We start from the raw sequence: 15,596 nt of genomic DNA on the forward strand, positions 1-15,596 counted from the left end.
TTGCTGTTGCAATGTTATTAATGTGGACTCTAAAAATTTTATTTAAAGTCCACATTTGATAACATATATTATACAATATGCGCCATATATAACATATTTATATGGCGCATATCGATGTGTACATGGACAAAGTCAAGAGAGTGTGCAGTGCCAAGTTTGTGCAATATTGGGATGTTTTTTTAAATGAAAATAGGTCGATGTGTACATGGATACCAAGTTTGTGCAATTTTTTTACTTGCCATTTTCAAGTTGGCAATTTTGAGAAACACGCAGAGATTCTGCACTTTCCCAGTTTGTCGCCAAGGGCTCTCCTAGGATTTTACCCAAATTTTAATTAACATAATCTAATATTTTAAAGTTGCAGTTGCATAACATTATGGGAAGAAACGTATTCATGGAAAGGTTGTTTCACATTATGGAAAGCTTCTATCAATCAACTTTTATTTATTTTTAATTAAAACAAATTTTAAGACTATTTAACAGGAAGCGAGAAATAAAATGGAACGGATCACAGGATAAATAGTAGCATTTAGGCTGATTAGCATACCTCAGCTAAATATCCACTGTATCCTTAATTCTTACTCATCTATTACAATATAAATATACCTAATATTAAAAGTTTCAAAAACAATATTATAATTAAACTGCCTTGGACTAAATATCTCACAAGATTAATAAAGTTCTGCTTCAAGTAAGAGAAAAGCAGTTATGTAATTAATTGATAATACTGTATTATATTCTACAAGACATCTTTGTTGGTTTTTCAAGAGGATTTACCTTTCGAATTCTGCCCTGCTTCAGAAAATATGTTAGTGTCAAAAGCTGTTAAATACACGATTTTAAAAGTTAGTTCTTTGGCGCAGCTACAAACAGCGAATCAAGTTGCAACGCAGTGTTGCCAAATCGCGCAATTTTTGACAAAACTATGCTGCCAAAATTTATCTGCTTGCGATTTTGGGAAATTTTCACTGCTCTTTTTTCTTAAATGCACATATGTTAAAATAACTTTTATATTAAAATTAATTTATAATAAAAAGATTTTTCCCCCAGATGGTATAGTGTTTAGGAGCCACTCGAATTTTTCATGTTTTAATTTCTTCAAATATAATATATACTCTAATATTTGGTGGCAACATTTTGAAAAGTGAAACGGACATTTATATTCATTCAACGCAGAATTGCAAAACGAAAACAATCGTCCTTTAGGGACAAAGCCTCTTTGGACTAATAATTTAATATGTTCATGATAATGTAAAATTATTATGGCAACAGTGATGTTTTGTTTACATATGCTTTGAGCGGTTTAAATACGAAAATTGATTAGAGCCACTCCGAGTAAGTTGTTCATAAGACAAGTAAGTTTAATTATTTTTTACCCTACTGTCTAGAATTTCTGCATGATTAAAAGAATATAATTAAACCAGATTTCAGTTGAACAGTTGAACCTTTATTTACTATCATTTTTCTTATCATCACTAAATACTTGTTTTATTCTTTTAATATTTATTTCGATTCCGCTATGTTTATCTTGAAAAACAGCATAAGTTAAAACTATACTTGAAAGTTATTTTGTACATTAAAAACTTCATAGTGACTTGCAATTAAGTTTCAAATATGAATATTTCTCGCATTTCTAAAATTCCTTTAACCTGCAAAATTGTATTTTTTTTTTTTTTTTTTTTGTTATGAAATACTTTTTTAGAAATATTTATTTTTGGTTTTCATCCGCAGAGAACCCGTTGGCGCCGTTGCATTTTTACTCGCCAAGCTAGCGGTTTAGCGACGATGAGCCGAGCCGTAAACGTTATATTCTGTAAACGTGATTTTTACTGCATGTAAATTCAAGTTAGCAGACAAAACAATATATTAAGCATATGGTAGTAAAAATTCACAGATAATAAGCATGTAGATGTAAAACTAACCGGTTAAACGTGATATACGATAATAAATTTGTATTAAATTCAAGTTAGCAGAGAAAAGAATATATTAAGCATAAGACAATATATAAGCATTTATAACGGAAATAAAAATTCATTTAATAAATATAAATTAGTATTAATATACTGAAATTAACCGGTTAAATGTGATAAGCGAAAAAAAATTGTCTTAAATTCCATTTAACACAGAAAACAATATATTCCTTACACCAGCAGTGGTTTGCTAATTTTGATGACTATGGTGATACATCAAACTATTCTGTCATCTTAGATAATCAATAATATTTTTTATTTCAATTTAATCATCTATTTATGTCACACCTGCCATCCTCTGAAAGGTTATTGTTAGAAAAACATTAACAATATATTACCTTTTAAAATTTTACACTATAAAAATTGATTTATTCTCATAATTTTAGATGACAATAAACAATAATAAAAATAAAAGCATTACTTAGTTATTTAAAATGCACATGCACATTTTTGCGGCCTACGGAAACAAATTATTTTAGAGGTTGGAAACCTCATAGTTCTTAGAGCTGTTAATAATTAAGAACACAATGTAAACGGCCATGTTACAAATTAGCATTCACCACCGTATTTTCTTCCTTTCATCCCGAACCGAGAACCGGCATCTATCTACGAAAATCTGCAAATGCGAATAACGACAGTGATAATTCAACAAAATGAACGCAAGAGGAATGGTTGCAAACTTCAAACAAGTGAATAGGATAAATCTGCTGGGTTACCAGATTTAAACTATTATCGCCAAAGTTGGCGATGTTTACATTTACCAGGTTCTCTGTGGAAGTGCTTCCTTTATTTTGTGTAAATCATTTTATTTTTTACGTAAGAGTTTATGAAATTTAATAATCATTTGTGTTAAATATCGCTGCCTCAGCTTGGCGACATGTTTGAGCAATAACTTGCGGATTCACGTGAAAGTATTGCAACGATCGGTAGTTAAAAGTGAAAATCAAATGCAGATATTTAATTAAATTAATCTAATTTGGAGACTTTAATACGTGGCTTGCCAAATTTTTTTTTAATGATAAAACTATAAACTGATGCAGGTATTTTCATAATAGCTTACTATCGAATGAATACTTAGCAGAGACTTTTAGTTTTTATTCCTTGCATAAAATTTTTTCCATCTCTTTATATTTTCTCATATAAACAATAAAATTTTACGAATTAAATTCTTTAAAATTTTTTAAAGAATTTAATTCGTATTTACAACTCATTGAGGCATTAATTTTAAAATCCTATGCCTTAATGCAATCGGACACAGTAAGTCAGCATTATTACTACAGGAAATATAAATGATAATGCTTGATAAAACTTTGGTTGAAAAATGGGAGGGTTTTTCATTTTCGAAGGAAAGGCTAATCTTTGGAATATGGTAACAGGTATTTTGGCGACATTTTGGTAAGGCGATAAAGGTTACTAGCTAGGGCTTTAGCAATGTACATGGATAAAGTCAAGAGTGTGTGCAATGCCATTTTTGTGCAATTCTGGGATGTTTTTTTAAGTGAAAATAGGTCGACGTGTACATGGATATCGTGTATGTGCAAATATTAAAAACGCTGCAAGCAGTGGGCGATTCTGCACTTTTTCCCAATTTCGCACCTAATTTTCGTCATGATTAAGCACTTTTGTTCCATAAAAGTTCGAGCATATGCGTAATTCGGCTAGCAGATTGTTGGAACAAATGTTGAGAGGGGGGGGGGAAAGTGCTTTTACTTTGAGAAAACAAAATGGCGTCCAAAAAAAAAAAAATGACTAGCAGGTTGCTGTAGCAGGGTTGGTCGCCAAATTTTCGCCAAAAAGTCGTTAAGTTACCATAATCCAAAGATCAACCAGATGTTTTTGAAAAATGAGGGGTTTTAAAAACTAAACATTGCTAAAATATATGGACTGATTTGTGTTGGGCTGCCATCTAGTTTAAATAAAGAAGGTTCAGATTAATCTATAAATCCTTTTTCATTTAGTTTTCTGCCATCTAGTTTAAATAAAGAAGGTTCAGAGTAATCTATAAATCATTTTTCATTCAATTTTTCTGTGCCTACAGAAGGAAATTTTTAGATGTGCCCAGACCAGGCACACCGTACCACAAAGGGTTAACTCCGATAATGAATAATCATGATGTCATCAGATCCTCTTTTTGACTTGAACTTGATTAATTCTTAATAAGCCATTTTTTTAAGAAGTTTTATTTCTTTACAATTACAACCTGATAATCGTTAAAAACTAATTTAAAGTATTTTTCATTTTTAACACTTGCAAATAATATTACAAATTGGCTATATGCCAATACTGAAGCCTGCCAATATAAATGAGCATGAATTCTATACAATTATACGACTAAGATCTACATTTAGGAAATAATAATATTGATCATTATTTTTTGTAATAATCTGCATAGAAATGCTGGTCACTAAATCTCTTAACATCAGAAAAACTGATATTTTATTGTTAGTCTGATCCGAATGCAGACATTTCGTTCTTCGCTTTGTGTATGGCCCCTGAATATGCCCATGGGTTATTTGAAATAATTGATTTGTGAATTATAGATTATTGATGTTTCTTTAAATACTAAGTGCAGATAAGCTGAAAGAAATGAATAATTTATTATTTATTATGAAGCACAATAAGTAGCACACACAACACAACAATAGCTAGAAATTACTCAAAGAAATGCAGATATTAAGTATTCCTTCTTAGTATGCAAAATATATTGTGAAGTTTCTCAAATACCTGTCAGGGTGGACCCTAACTTAAAATTCAGCTAACTGCTAAATATCATAGCTGATTCATGACTGAACTTTCAGGCTTTCTGATCTGTGTTTATGTACAGTGGACATGGGCTCTGAAATATCTTAAAGAATTGGCTTTCAGGGTTCGTATGGTCCTTAAAAGTCCTTAAGTTTTTTTGAATCGATTTTTGGTCCTTAAAAGTCCTTAATTTCGACCAAAATCGAGAGAAGGTCCTGAAATTTAATCTGAAATTTCTGTCTGTTTTTATGACTGCCATTTTGAGTGTGAATTAATATTTTGGAGGAATATTTTTGGAGCTGATAATCTTTTGGTTATCTTTTGAATGGGTTCATGGGTTATAATTTGTTCCTATTTCTAATATAAATAGTGGGATACTCAAGTTTCTGAGCACGAAGTGAAACATAAGCATTTCGAAATTATTTCATTTTTTATAATGAAGAGTTCTTAACTTTTCACTTTTTGGGGATGTGAATTTTTTTATTAAATGGTTCTAAATTTGCCGATTTATCAACATTTTGGCGATTTTAAGATCAGTTTCTATAGAAAATTTTTATTTCCGAGATCTGGGAATTTTTCAATGATATTTTTCAGAACATTGTAACATTGATAAATTTCATTTAAATAATGGTAATATTTTGGAATTGTATTTAAGAAATAACATTAAAATAAAGCATTTGTATTTTTCGCTGTCATATTATAAAGTTCCATTTTGGCCACTTATTATGCAATATTTTTGAATGTGAAAAATAAGCAAGGTATAATGCTGTAAAGCACCTTTTCTGAAACATTTCTTAGCAAAAGCAAAATAGCTATGTAATTAATTAAAAATCTATTTTAAAATTTTTTATGGTATTTATCGAGTTTTTCCCATGTAATTGTCTCAGAATATTCAGAATTCTCAGAATATGCATCAGTTTTCTCCAGAGCTTAATTTGCGACCAAGCCCACAGGAGCCCAGCTCCGGTACTTCTTAGTTTTGCAGTTAAATCATAATTCTACCCGGAGCCCTACACTTCTTTTATGTACCTGAGCAAAATTTCAGTAGAAATTACATCTTGAAAATTTTATTTTTACTAATAAAATTATATTAAAAATCATATTAAATTTTAATTTATCTCTTCGTATTTTGTTAAATTTTAACTTGCACTATTTACCGTATTTGACGGCATGTAAGACACACTGGCATATAAGACGCACCCTTATTTAGAAGGCCACACACATGTAGATGTAGAAAAAGTTATGTGTGTCTAGATCTTTATCCGGGCTAAAAATAGCATTCAGTATTGAAAGTGTCCTTCATGGATAAGATGCAGGTAACTTTTTTGAGACCAAATTTAGGAAAAAAAGTGTGTCTTATATGCCGTCAAATACGGTAATTATTTTAAGCATTGATTAGTGAATTATTTAATTTTTTAATTATTAATGATTTTATTAGTCATGCTGTTACAGAATTGGTAGGGGTAATTTTGCTTTAGGATTTTAGACATTGCAGCTTGGAAAGTTTAGAAAGATATGAAGGCAAGATTGATAGACCCACGATTACAGAAGATTCCAGAAAAATGTGACAAAATGAAAAATGTCTCGATGGTATTAACACGCAGTTTCTTACTTTATGGAGAACGTCTGGAAGAAAAGTGAAAACATTGGTTTTATAGTTGAAAGTTTTACTTCTGATACTAGAATCTTCTTAACATTTTTATCTTCCTTTATTTTCTCTACTTCTCATTAGACATGAGCATGGAGAATATCAGAAATGCTTCTAATCTTATCATATGGACAGGCATTATAGAAAATGTTTTTTACTAATAAAGAAATTGAAAACTGACAATTTAAAAGATTCATCTAATATGTCTTAATGCATCATATACATGGCTGGCACTAAGCATTTTCTCACCTGATGTAGTTTCTGTGGATCTTAAATACTGCTTCCAGTGCCTGTTCTAAATGCTAAAAGTTTTGCCATTTCTAGATTTTGTTGCTCGGTGTGTCAATAAATTCTGAAAATTATGCCACATCAGCTCTGTAACCGAACCTTATCATCTATATTTCATATTTCTTCTGAATGTTCATATTACTAAAGAAATAAAATTAGCTGCTTTTTTTATACATTCTAAATGTATTTATTTTATTTAGAATAACAGAAATCTTTAATTAAATCTAAAAATTCTAAAATGAAAAGGAAATGGAGAAGAAATAAACTGAATACATAAAGAGAAAGAAAATTATTCTTCAAAGATATGTACAGTTATTATTATGTAACTTACCCAGTTGTTTACAATTTCAGCCTTTACTCTAATTTCCCATTTCTATTTCCTTACCAGAATGCAAATCACTTAGACAGTTTTTAAACTGAGGTTTTTGGAATGTAAGACAAGAGTGTTTCTGACCTCCACTTGCTCCCTGCATTAGTTCCTGCCAGCTCTCATAATTTGTAATTATTTGTCTTTGCATTACCGTTGCCGACATTTGAGTTTGTTACAACGATAGAGTGAGTTAAATGAAATTAAGTTGCATAGTCTTTGACCGCTAGTTGATATTTTTAGTTTGAATTTGACTCTTCTTGTTTAATTACATTACCACGAGCTGCAGTTGATTTTGTTAGCATAAGAACATGCCTCTATGTCTAAGTTCTTTTTAAATAAGAAGCTTATTTAAACCTTTGTCTGACTTTGTAGTTACTTTCAGACACAGCAATAATTTGCTTCACAACTGTCAGGGGTTTGGGGGCTATTTAACTTTTACCAGATCAAATAAACCCTCATAAGTACATTGTGGAGAGGTTGACAGGTTAGGAGATAAAACACGCAGAAACTAGTGAGGACATTCTTTCGCATATTGAGACAAATTTATAATTGTTAGTAAAGATGGTTCAAGAGAAGGAAATCGATATAAATTACTCAAAATGTCTGGGAAGGCTTCAAATTAAAAAGATGCATAACTATTTTGTTGAGTGTTGTTGCTACAAAATATAAATGGTTTTGTAGCTTTTAATGTGTAATTATCCTAATATCGTTTTAGAATCAATGTCATAAATTATAGGTATTTTAAACTGTGAAATTTCATGAGATTGTGATTTTACTAGGGCCTTTTTTAACAAATATTGTAACAAATATTGTTAAAAAATAAATAAAATTTAATAGTGACCATGTAAATCCATAATGACTGAGGTTATCTAATACCTAATTTAATTACTTATAACTAACTGCTTACCTTTAAAAATTATCTCTGCATATTAAAGCAAGTTATTGCCTTTCATTAACCCTTACCGTGATCACAACATAAAACACAAAAATGTAAAAACTTATGTAAAACTTATTCTTCGCATCTAGTGACACTTAAAATACTGAAAAATAACTTATCACCTCTGATGCTTTATTGGCTTATTAGAACCTTAAAGTATATTATCTGAGTCGCAACCCCTGAAACTCTACATGAAATTATGACAGTAACTGCGTCAGACGGAGCCCAGCTAACTTTCAGAACCTGCCAACCGTGCCTACATCAGGCCTCTCAGGTTTGTTTTGATCAGCAGGTCTCTTTCTAGGCAATGACAACAACCAGTCTTTTGTTATGAATCATGCTGATTATGATTTCATTTTAACCTATGCCCCTTGACATAAAATCTGTTTACTATTTATTAAATCTCTAGACTGAGTGAGTATGTTACAAAATGAAACATTAATAATAATAAAAACATAAAGCTAACTATTTGTAAAACATAAATAAAATGCCACTTATCTTCTTTCAAATATGTCCAATTATTATAAGTGTAAAATATTTAATGCTACTTGATAAATTCCATAAAGTTAATTTTATTCTCACACTTATTAATTATAATGTTAATTAAGCTATGCTTAATAATAATGCATCCTACTTACGGATCTATATATTATTTATAGGATGGTGTTACAAAAGTGAAGTTCAGGCATAGATAATATTTTTAATTGAATTTATTCAGTTCCCATTTGTTCATAGGTCCTTAATTTTTTTTCATTAATGGTCCTTAAAAGTCTTTAAAAGTACTTAATTTCCATGTGCAGAAATGTGTACGAACCCTGGCTTTGAAAATGTGTTTTTGCAGATCTCCCATAAAAGCACCAAGTTGACAAGTTCTTATTCCCAAATGGGTAGCAAAAATTGCTGCCAAGGAATAAAGGAAATGAATTATTAAATCAAGTAAACCCCAAAATTATCAGCCTAAAAACAATAAATGAATAGAACACCACAAGAATGCAGAAAAACAAAAAGTGTAATCAGAAAGGATTCAGATGTTTACAAATATTCACAACAGCATTATTCAAGATAAATCTGCTGCAGTTAGTTTGGAACAAATGGGCACCCCATTGTTCTCAGCTACTGTAGCTAAAATAATATTTGAATGTAAGAAACGTTGATTTTCTAAAATATTTGTTTTTTTATTAGTATTTCGTATATCTAAGGATGGTCTATTCCTGAAGTTATGTTTATTCCTTGAAACTGTATAAAGATGAAAAAGATAGAGTTTTAATAATAATTTGAAGTAATTATTCTACATAATTTTATTTCATATTTTAACCTGCAGTTTAAATAACAATACATATACTGGGTTTACCTGCCTCTGCAAAATCAACTGATATTTGTATTCAGTGGTATCAAGAATCTGTAAGTGGTAGAAGAACTTTTAAGGTATGTTGGGCAATTGACAACACCATCATAAGCAGTGCTGCAGATCGTGCTAATCTGTTAGAAGAAAATTTTAATTCAACTGATCTTTTTTTTTTTTTTTTTTTTTTTTTTTTTGCTGGAGGAGTTATTGAGGTAACAATGAATAAAATATAATCAGTTTTAAACTTTGCTGAACCAAAAATCACGTCATTAGCAGTTTTAATATTTAATGGGTGAATAAAAGTAATTTTTTATAAGACATATTTTCATTAATTTTTTTTTCTACTATTGGTTTAGATGGCATCATAAATCTGAAATGCATTCACCTTTCTATGTCTCTTTATAATTTTACATTTCTAATGTTATGGTCACACTGAATTGAAAAAAATAATAAGCTGTTAAAAACAATTTTCTTGTAAATGATAATCACTTATTTCTGTTTCTTCCTTATGTCTGCATGAGGTTTGGCTCCAGAAGCCATAGAATATAAGAGGGGGAGGGCACATGTATCCTTAAAAAGTAGTCTTTGTAATATTCTGCTGTTGTATGAATTGCTTGCTTTAATAAAATATATTTTGCTGACAGATCTGCTGACAGATTGCTGACAAATGCTGATCTCTTAGTGCTTCTGCAGTTAGGGCTGTTTAACATGCATTGGGCATCTGCAACATACTTGTGTCATTTTATTGGATCTTCAGTAGACAATTTGGCTAAGACTAGAATTAGAATGAAAGTTGAATGGATACTTTCTGCTTGACCATTTCCTCACAGAATGCCTGTAGTTTAGAATATGTACTGGTTTTTTTTCTTTTGCACAGTAATCATCTGGGCAGTTCTTTGAGGTGAAAGCCGTATCTCTGTTTGTAATTATTCTAAAAGGATCTCCAAAGATGAATCTTGGGCTGATGTCAGCTTTACTGATACAGCTAGACAAACTTTATAAAAGCATCTACAGGGGTCAATTCTTGTTTGTTTATAGTAACGGTCCTATAAAATCTTCATGAAGTGTGCTTAAAGGTACATTTTCATTGGTTTCATGCTCCCACCTTTTCCTTGCTTTTTGTTGCATAAAATACAACCTACACAATACACAGTAGCTTGCTGTATTCACTTTTTGAAGGTAGGAATGAAAAAAATCTCTCTTCAGTGTATAGAGTTTGATGCTCTTTCACAGCATAAACTGATATTCAAACTCCTAATGGACTTGAAGTGAATTATTGCTTGGCTGAAGATACTGACAAAGACTTCTGATGGTTAAAATATAACCTTTTTATTAAATCAGATCCTTGAACTGCACATCTCATGTTTAACAAAGTCAAACAATGACTTGTCGCAAGCTATCTTAAAAGTCACATTCAAATTCAAATTAAAACTAATCCAGTAATCAAATATTGCACAATTCATTTAATGGGAAGTTGGCTCAAACTTCTCACCAGCATAACAATTTAAATGTCAGCAGTCACAATCCAAAGCCAGAGACTTTGGATTGTGATCTTATCTGAGATAGTGAGATAGATATAATAATAAATTACTGAGATAGTGAAATCTAGTAAATGTGGCCTCGAGAAGCAGAAACAGGCTTTGTCTTAAAATCTGTAATCCTCAAGTTTTCTCGAACTAATTTGCATTCTGATAGGGAAATGAAAAGGAGAAGTGTAAATTTCTAAATCATAACTGGTTAAATTTACGTTCTTGTGTAGCATGAAATTTTTGGCTAAATAATTTTTGGCATAGGCATTCCAGGCATGATTCTAATGCTAGAATGACATATGAATGTAGAAGAGGATTACTTTTAAAGGGACAGAAGTTAATTGACTTCAGAAAACTTTTTTAAATGTTGCTATACTGTCCATGCTTCGTAGCTATAGCTGTCCAGTCAATTTTTTAAATCACTATGGAATAGCTTTTGCCTACATTTTGTCAGGTATTGAAAACAAACTTGTGTATTTTGTTTGTTACTAAATATAAGAAAATGCATCCTTATTAGATTCATTCACCTATGTATAGTCTTTTACTGCATACATTGGCAAATAAATCTAAATAAATAAACAAAGCTATTTTGAAAGCCATTCATCATAAAAATTCCTAAGTGCCAGAGTTTTTCTTTTGCCATGTCTAGAATTATGATTGTAGGAACAAAATTGTACTGTTAAATTGACTGAATCTTCTAGTCATCATCAATGAGAATTTTTTTTTATTTTAAATTTATTTAGGTATCATTTATTAACAAGTTTCATTGCATCACAAATTAGCAACTATATATGTAGTCTACTGTTTCTTTTAAATATATTATATTAGGGCTTTTGTAATTCAGTACATGTATGAACGCAATAAATTAATTAAGCAGAAATTACTACTGAGGTTCATGACCAAATGTTTGCGTGCAATAAAAATAAAATACATTTGAAAATTGCTGACAAATACAACTTTCTGGATGAATATTCAACTGTTAACACAAATTTATTTATGTGTCATAAATCAAGTGGATAAAGTAATTGTACATTGGCAGTTCATTCTATTTCAGTTCAAATATTATCTGTGTGAATATTTTCATTGCTTTCCTCATGTACTTCTCTCTGTATGTTGCAAACATGAATGAGTTTAATTTAAGCTAAATAAATAGTGCTAAATAAAAGTGCTAAATAAAAGGAAGCCTCGAGGACTGGATAATCCTTGCATGCATTGTCGTAATCATTTATTTGTGTACCTGAATTTTATTCAATAAGACAAACACAGTTATTTTAAAATCGTAATTGATGACACCGTAAATAAATAAAAACTGATAAAAATTATTATACGTAAATTTACCCTCATACACTCATAATTACACCTGGTTTACTCATCATGGACCTCTTAGTTGTATGCTTTATTTAAATATTTGAGGCTGTTTACCCGCAAATAATAATAACATAATAATTATTTTTGTGGAAATATTTGTGTGGCTTTGCTGAATCTGATTAGAACTTGCTTCATCAAAAAATTTAGTATACAAAAGGGAATTAATGTTTATTAATACTGTGTCTTTCATTGTATATTTAAGGTGGAAATATTTATTATTATTATTTCTTTTATTTTAGACATTTCTAAAAGAAAGTTTCCATGAAGCAAGTCTTGATCCAACATATTGCAATTATGTAGTAGGTGGAAGAATAGCATACCTGTGTTCTGTTCTTGTGGAAGATACTGCTGTTGTTTTCTGTGGTCCAGACCCAAGAATTCTGGTGGCAGTTGATTTAGATTTATGAGATGCTGTTCCTGCTGAAGATAGCTCCAACTTATTTAATGAAACTTAACTTCAGTAAGTGGACTGTAATATTAACAATAACAAATTTATTTTAACAAAAACAACATTATTGAATACTAGCACACGCATGTGCTTATAGTTACCTATGTAACTTAGTTAAAAGCGAACAACCATATGCTCCCACATCAAGTCAAAAATCATACATACTAATAAGGCAAAAACGAAATAACTTTAGGGTTACACTAAAGCCAAACTCTGCTTGGCGTAAAACAATGCTGCCAAGCAATACTCTTTCAGACACCGAAGACTAAGTAACACCTTTTTCTTTATGGCTCTTTTTATAAAATGGACTGATTAATTTTATTTCTAATTGTTTCTTTAGTTTTGGGATATATGCACATAGACATGCTTTGTCATAATCAAATAAACCGGTTTCTGCATATTACAGAAAACATATTTTTTCTGAACATTGGTGAGATATTTTGAATGATTTGGTGTCTTTTCAGTCAGTGGAAGATTAGCCGAAAGGGAAATTAGTATACTCAGAGCAGAAATTTCTCCCCCTCCCCCCACACACAGAAAGGGAAATGAGGCAGGTTGCAAGTAAATAATACCTTTCCATTGAGGAAATATCTTGCATCTCTACCTGTCTTACTTGAGTGTTAACTTTTGCTTAAGTTGCATGTCTTCAACTGGCTTATATTTGGCAACTATTTGCCAAATTTTGCATATTAATTAACAGCGGTAACTTTTAGCCTCTACAGATCAGGCTATTTGTGTTTTCTTCTATTTGCATTTTACTCGCGTTCTTACTTGAAGAGGAAAAATTAAACATGTTATTCTATATAATTTTGATTTAAAAAGAATCTAGACAAATTAACTTAAAGAAAGCTAAAATGCATGGATTTATAAATAACTCTCTTCCTTAATAAGTTTTAAAAGTAATTAGTTTATTCAGCTAGCTTGAGATTTCTGTCTTCAACATACTATTTTAAAAAATGATTAGACAACAGTAAATTCAAATTCTATTCCTGGAAGACAGTACTTTCATTTTAATTTGCAGTTATTTAATTAAATTAAATTTCATAGGATAAATTATAAAAAAAAATTTCACTGATGCATATACCTCTAAATTATTATTTTAAAATGAAATGAAACAGCAAGCATAACATACATGGCAAATGGCTACATTCTGACTTTGTAGTTTAATCTCATATTTGATATTTCTGTGTTAGATACATAAATTGCAATCAGCATTAATTAGAATAGTTAAAGCTTTAAAGACATTATAAATAGTATTAAAACATAATCTCAAAAGCTTGTGAGATCATATTGTGAGTTCAAACATGTGAGACAATTTGGAATTTTGATTTGAACTCATTTTTCATGGGAAAACCGAAAAATATATGAAATTTTAAATGAAAAATATGTAAAATATGAATATAACACAAAATAAAATGTTTGATTAATTATACAAACATTCCAATAAAATGAGAAAGCTGCTCAAATGACTGAGTAGCAAAGTTACTAAAAAATGTGTCTAAGGGATAAGATTAATTTTTCTTTTACGCATTTTGCAAGGGAAATGTTTCTGAAATTTCATTTCAGTTTGTTAAAATTTTCGTCAGTTCAGAAAATGCGATGCTCCCAAATTAACTAGCTACATGGGCATTTTCTTACTTTTCTCCTTGTGTAATGTGAGTGGGAGACAGTTTCCCTTAAAAGGTCTTCCATTAAGGCATCTTCACTTTAAGAATATTGTGCTTCCCCATAAAAACCATTAAACAAACAAACTGAAAATACAAAGCACTGTTAAGTTTTTGTCATAATTTGGGGTGTGGTCAGAAATTTTATAATTCATCAAAATTTCCTCCAGTAAACTGAACAGCCACATGCAACTCTTTGCCTCCTTAAATACAGTCAAAAGTCGTTAATTCGGACACCCATAATCCGGAATGATCTATAATCCGGACCTCAAAGCTAAAATCTTTCTGCGCATGCGCCGCATTGACGCATGCGCATAGGCGTTTTACTCGTGCGCCCAAGACATTTACGACTGCGCATATGCGTCTGCGCAAGTGCAGAATACGTTTTCGCGTTCGCGTTTAAGGTATAACGGACGCTATAAGCTAAAATTATCTAATTATCTATTTCAGTTAATGTTGATGATTGCGTTGTTCCTTAACCTTCGAATTGGATCCGGCTTATTATTTTTTGAAGACTGTAAGAGCAATTTTCTAAAAGTAAGCTTGAACTTTTGATTATGTCAAATAGAATTTCTGATGCTGGAGCTCCCAAAGGATCTAGAAAACGAAAGTATGTTTCGATGTCCATCAAACAAAAAACGAATTGCTACAAAAAATGGATAAAGGCACATTCTTTGTTTATCTAACCGTTCCGAAATCTGTTTATCAATTTCACGCTGCTGTGCGCGGGGGGGGGGGGGAGACATCGCGGCCGGCGCGCAATGAACTGGAAGTTTATTTGTCAACACTATCGTTATCTTCAGAGCAGATGTTTTTATTTTATTCGGCTTATAATTCCTTACTAAATGTAGTATTTAATTTCGATGTACTCCGTCTTTGATATGATTTAAATCAAATTCCTCGTCATTATAAATACCATGAATACAAATCAAATAGTTTTCTGGTTGCAATTTTCTAATTTCGGCTATGCGTAAGGTATGCTTTACGCATCCGCGCGTTGAAAGAAATGTTTAATAAAGTAAACAAATAAATATTAGGCTTCTTTTTTGGTAAATTTTGATACCCTTTAGATCATAATTGCTCATTATTTTATAAATTACGGTTTCATATTTTTAATTTTATAATTTCTGCATGCCATCTTACCAGATTTAAACTGATGATCTATAATCCGGAATCGCCGAAGTCCCGACGAGTCCGGATTAAAGACTTTTGACTGTATAGTTTTCTTTACAATAAGCAGTAGTTTAATTTGTATAATTAAATATATAACTAAGTTAAATGTATAAT

The 15,596-nt window shown here is 30.7% G+C and overlaps 1 protein-coding gene across 5 annotated transcripts in view; it reads right to left on the reverse strand.

Annotated features, from left to right (window-relative positions):
- The window catches only part of LOC146995590 (inositol polyphosphate-5-phosphatase A-like), a 214,360-nt gene that overhangs the window by 115,400 nt on the left and 83,364 nt on the right, over window positions 1–15,596 (reverse strand). For 2 of the 5 annotated variants that reach the window (XM_085824470.1, XM_085824463.1), the window contains exon 1: window positions 778–889. The exons of 1 other annotated variant lie outside the window; for it this stretch is intronic. The gene's annotated coding sequence lies outside the window, so the exon portion shown is untranslated. Of the gene's footprint in view, window positions 1–547; window positions 705–777; window positions 890–15,596 lie in introns of those variants that run through there. 2 more of the 5 variants (XM_085824464.1, XM_085824471.1) reach the window with 2 other exon arrangements.

This window comes from Stegodyphus dumicola, chromosome 9 (genome assembly GCF_044657685.1).
Source record: "Stegodyphus dumicola isolate Sdum_Otavi_A_Nest chromosome 9, ASM4465768v1".
In the NCBI taxonomy this organism is placed as follows: Eukaryota; Metazoa; Arthropoda; class Arachnida; order Araneae; family Eresidae; genus Stegodyphus; species Stegodyphus dumicola.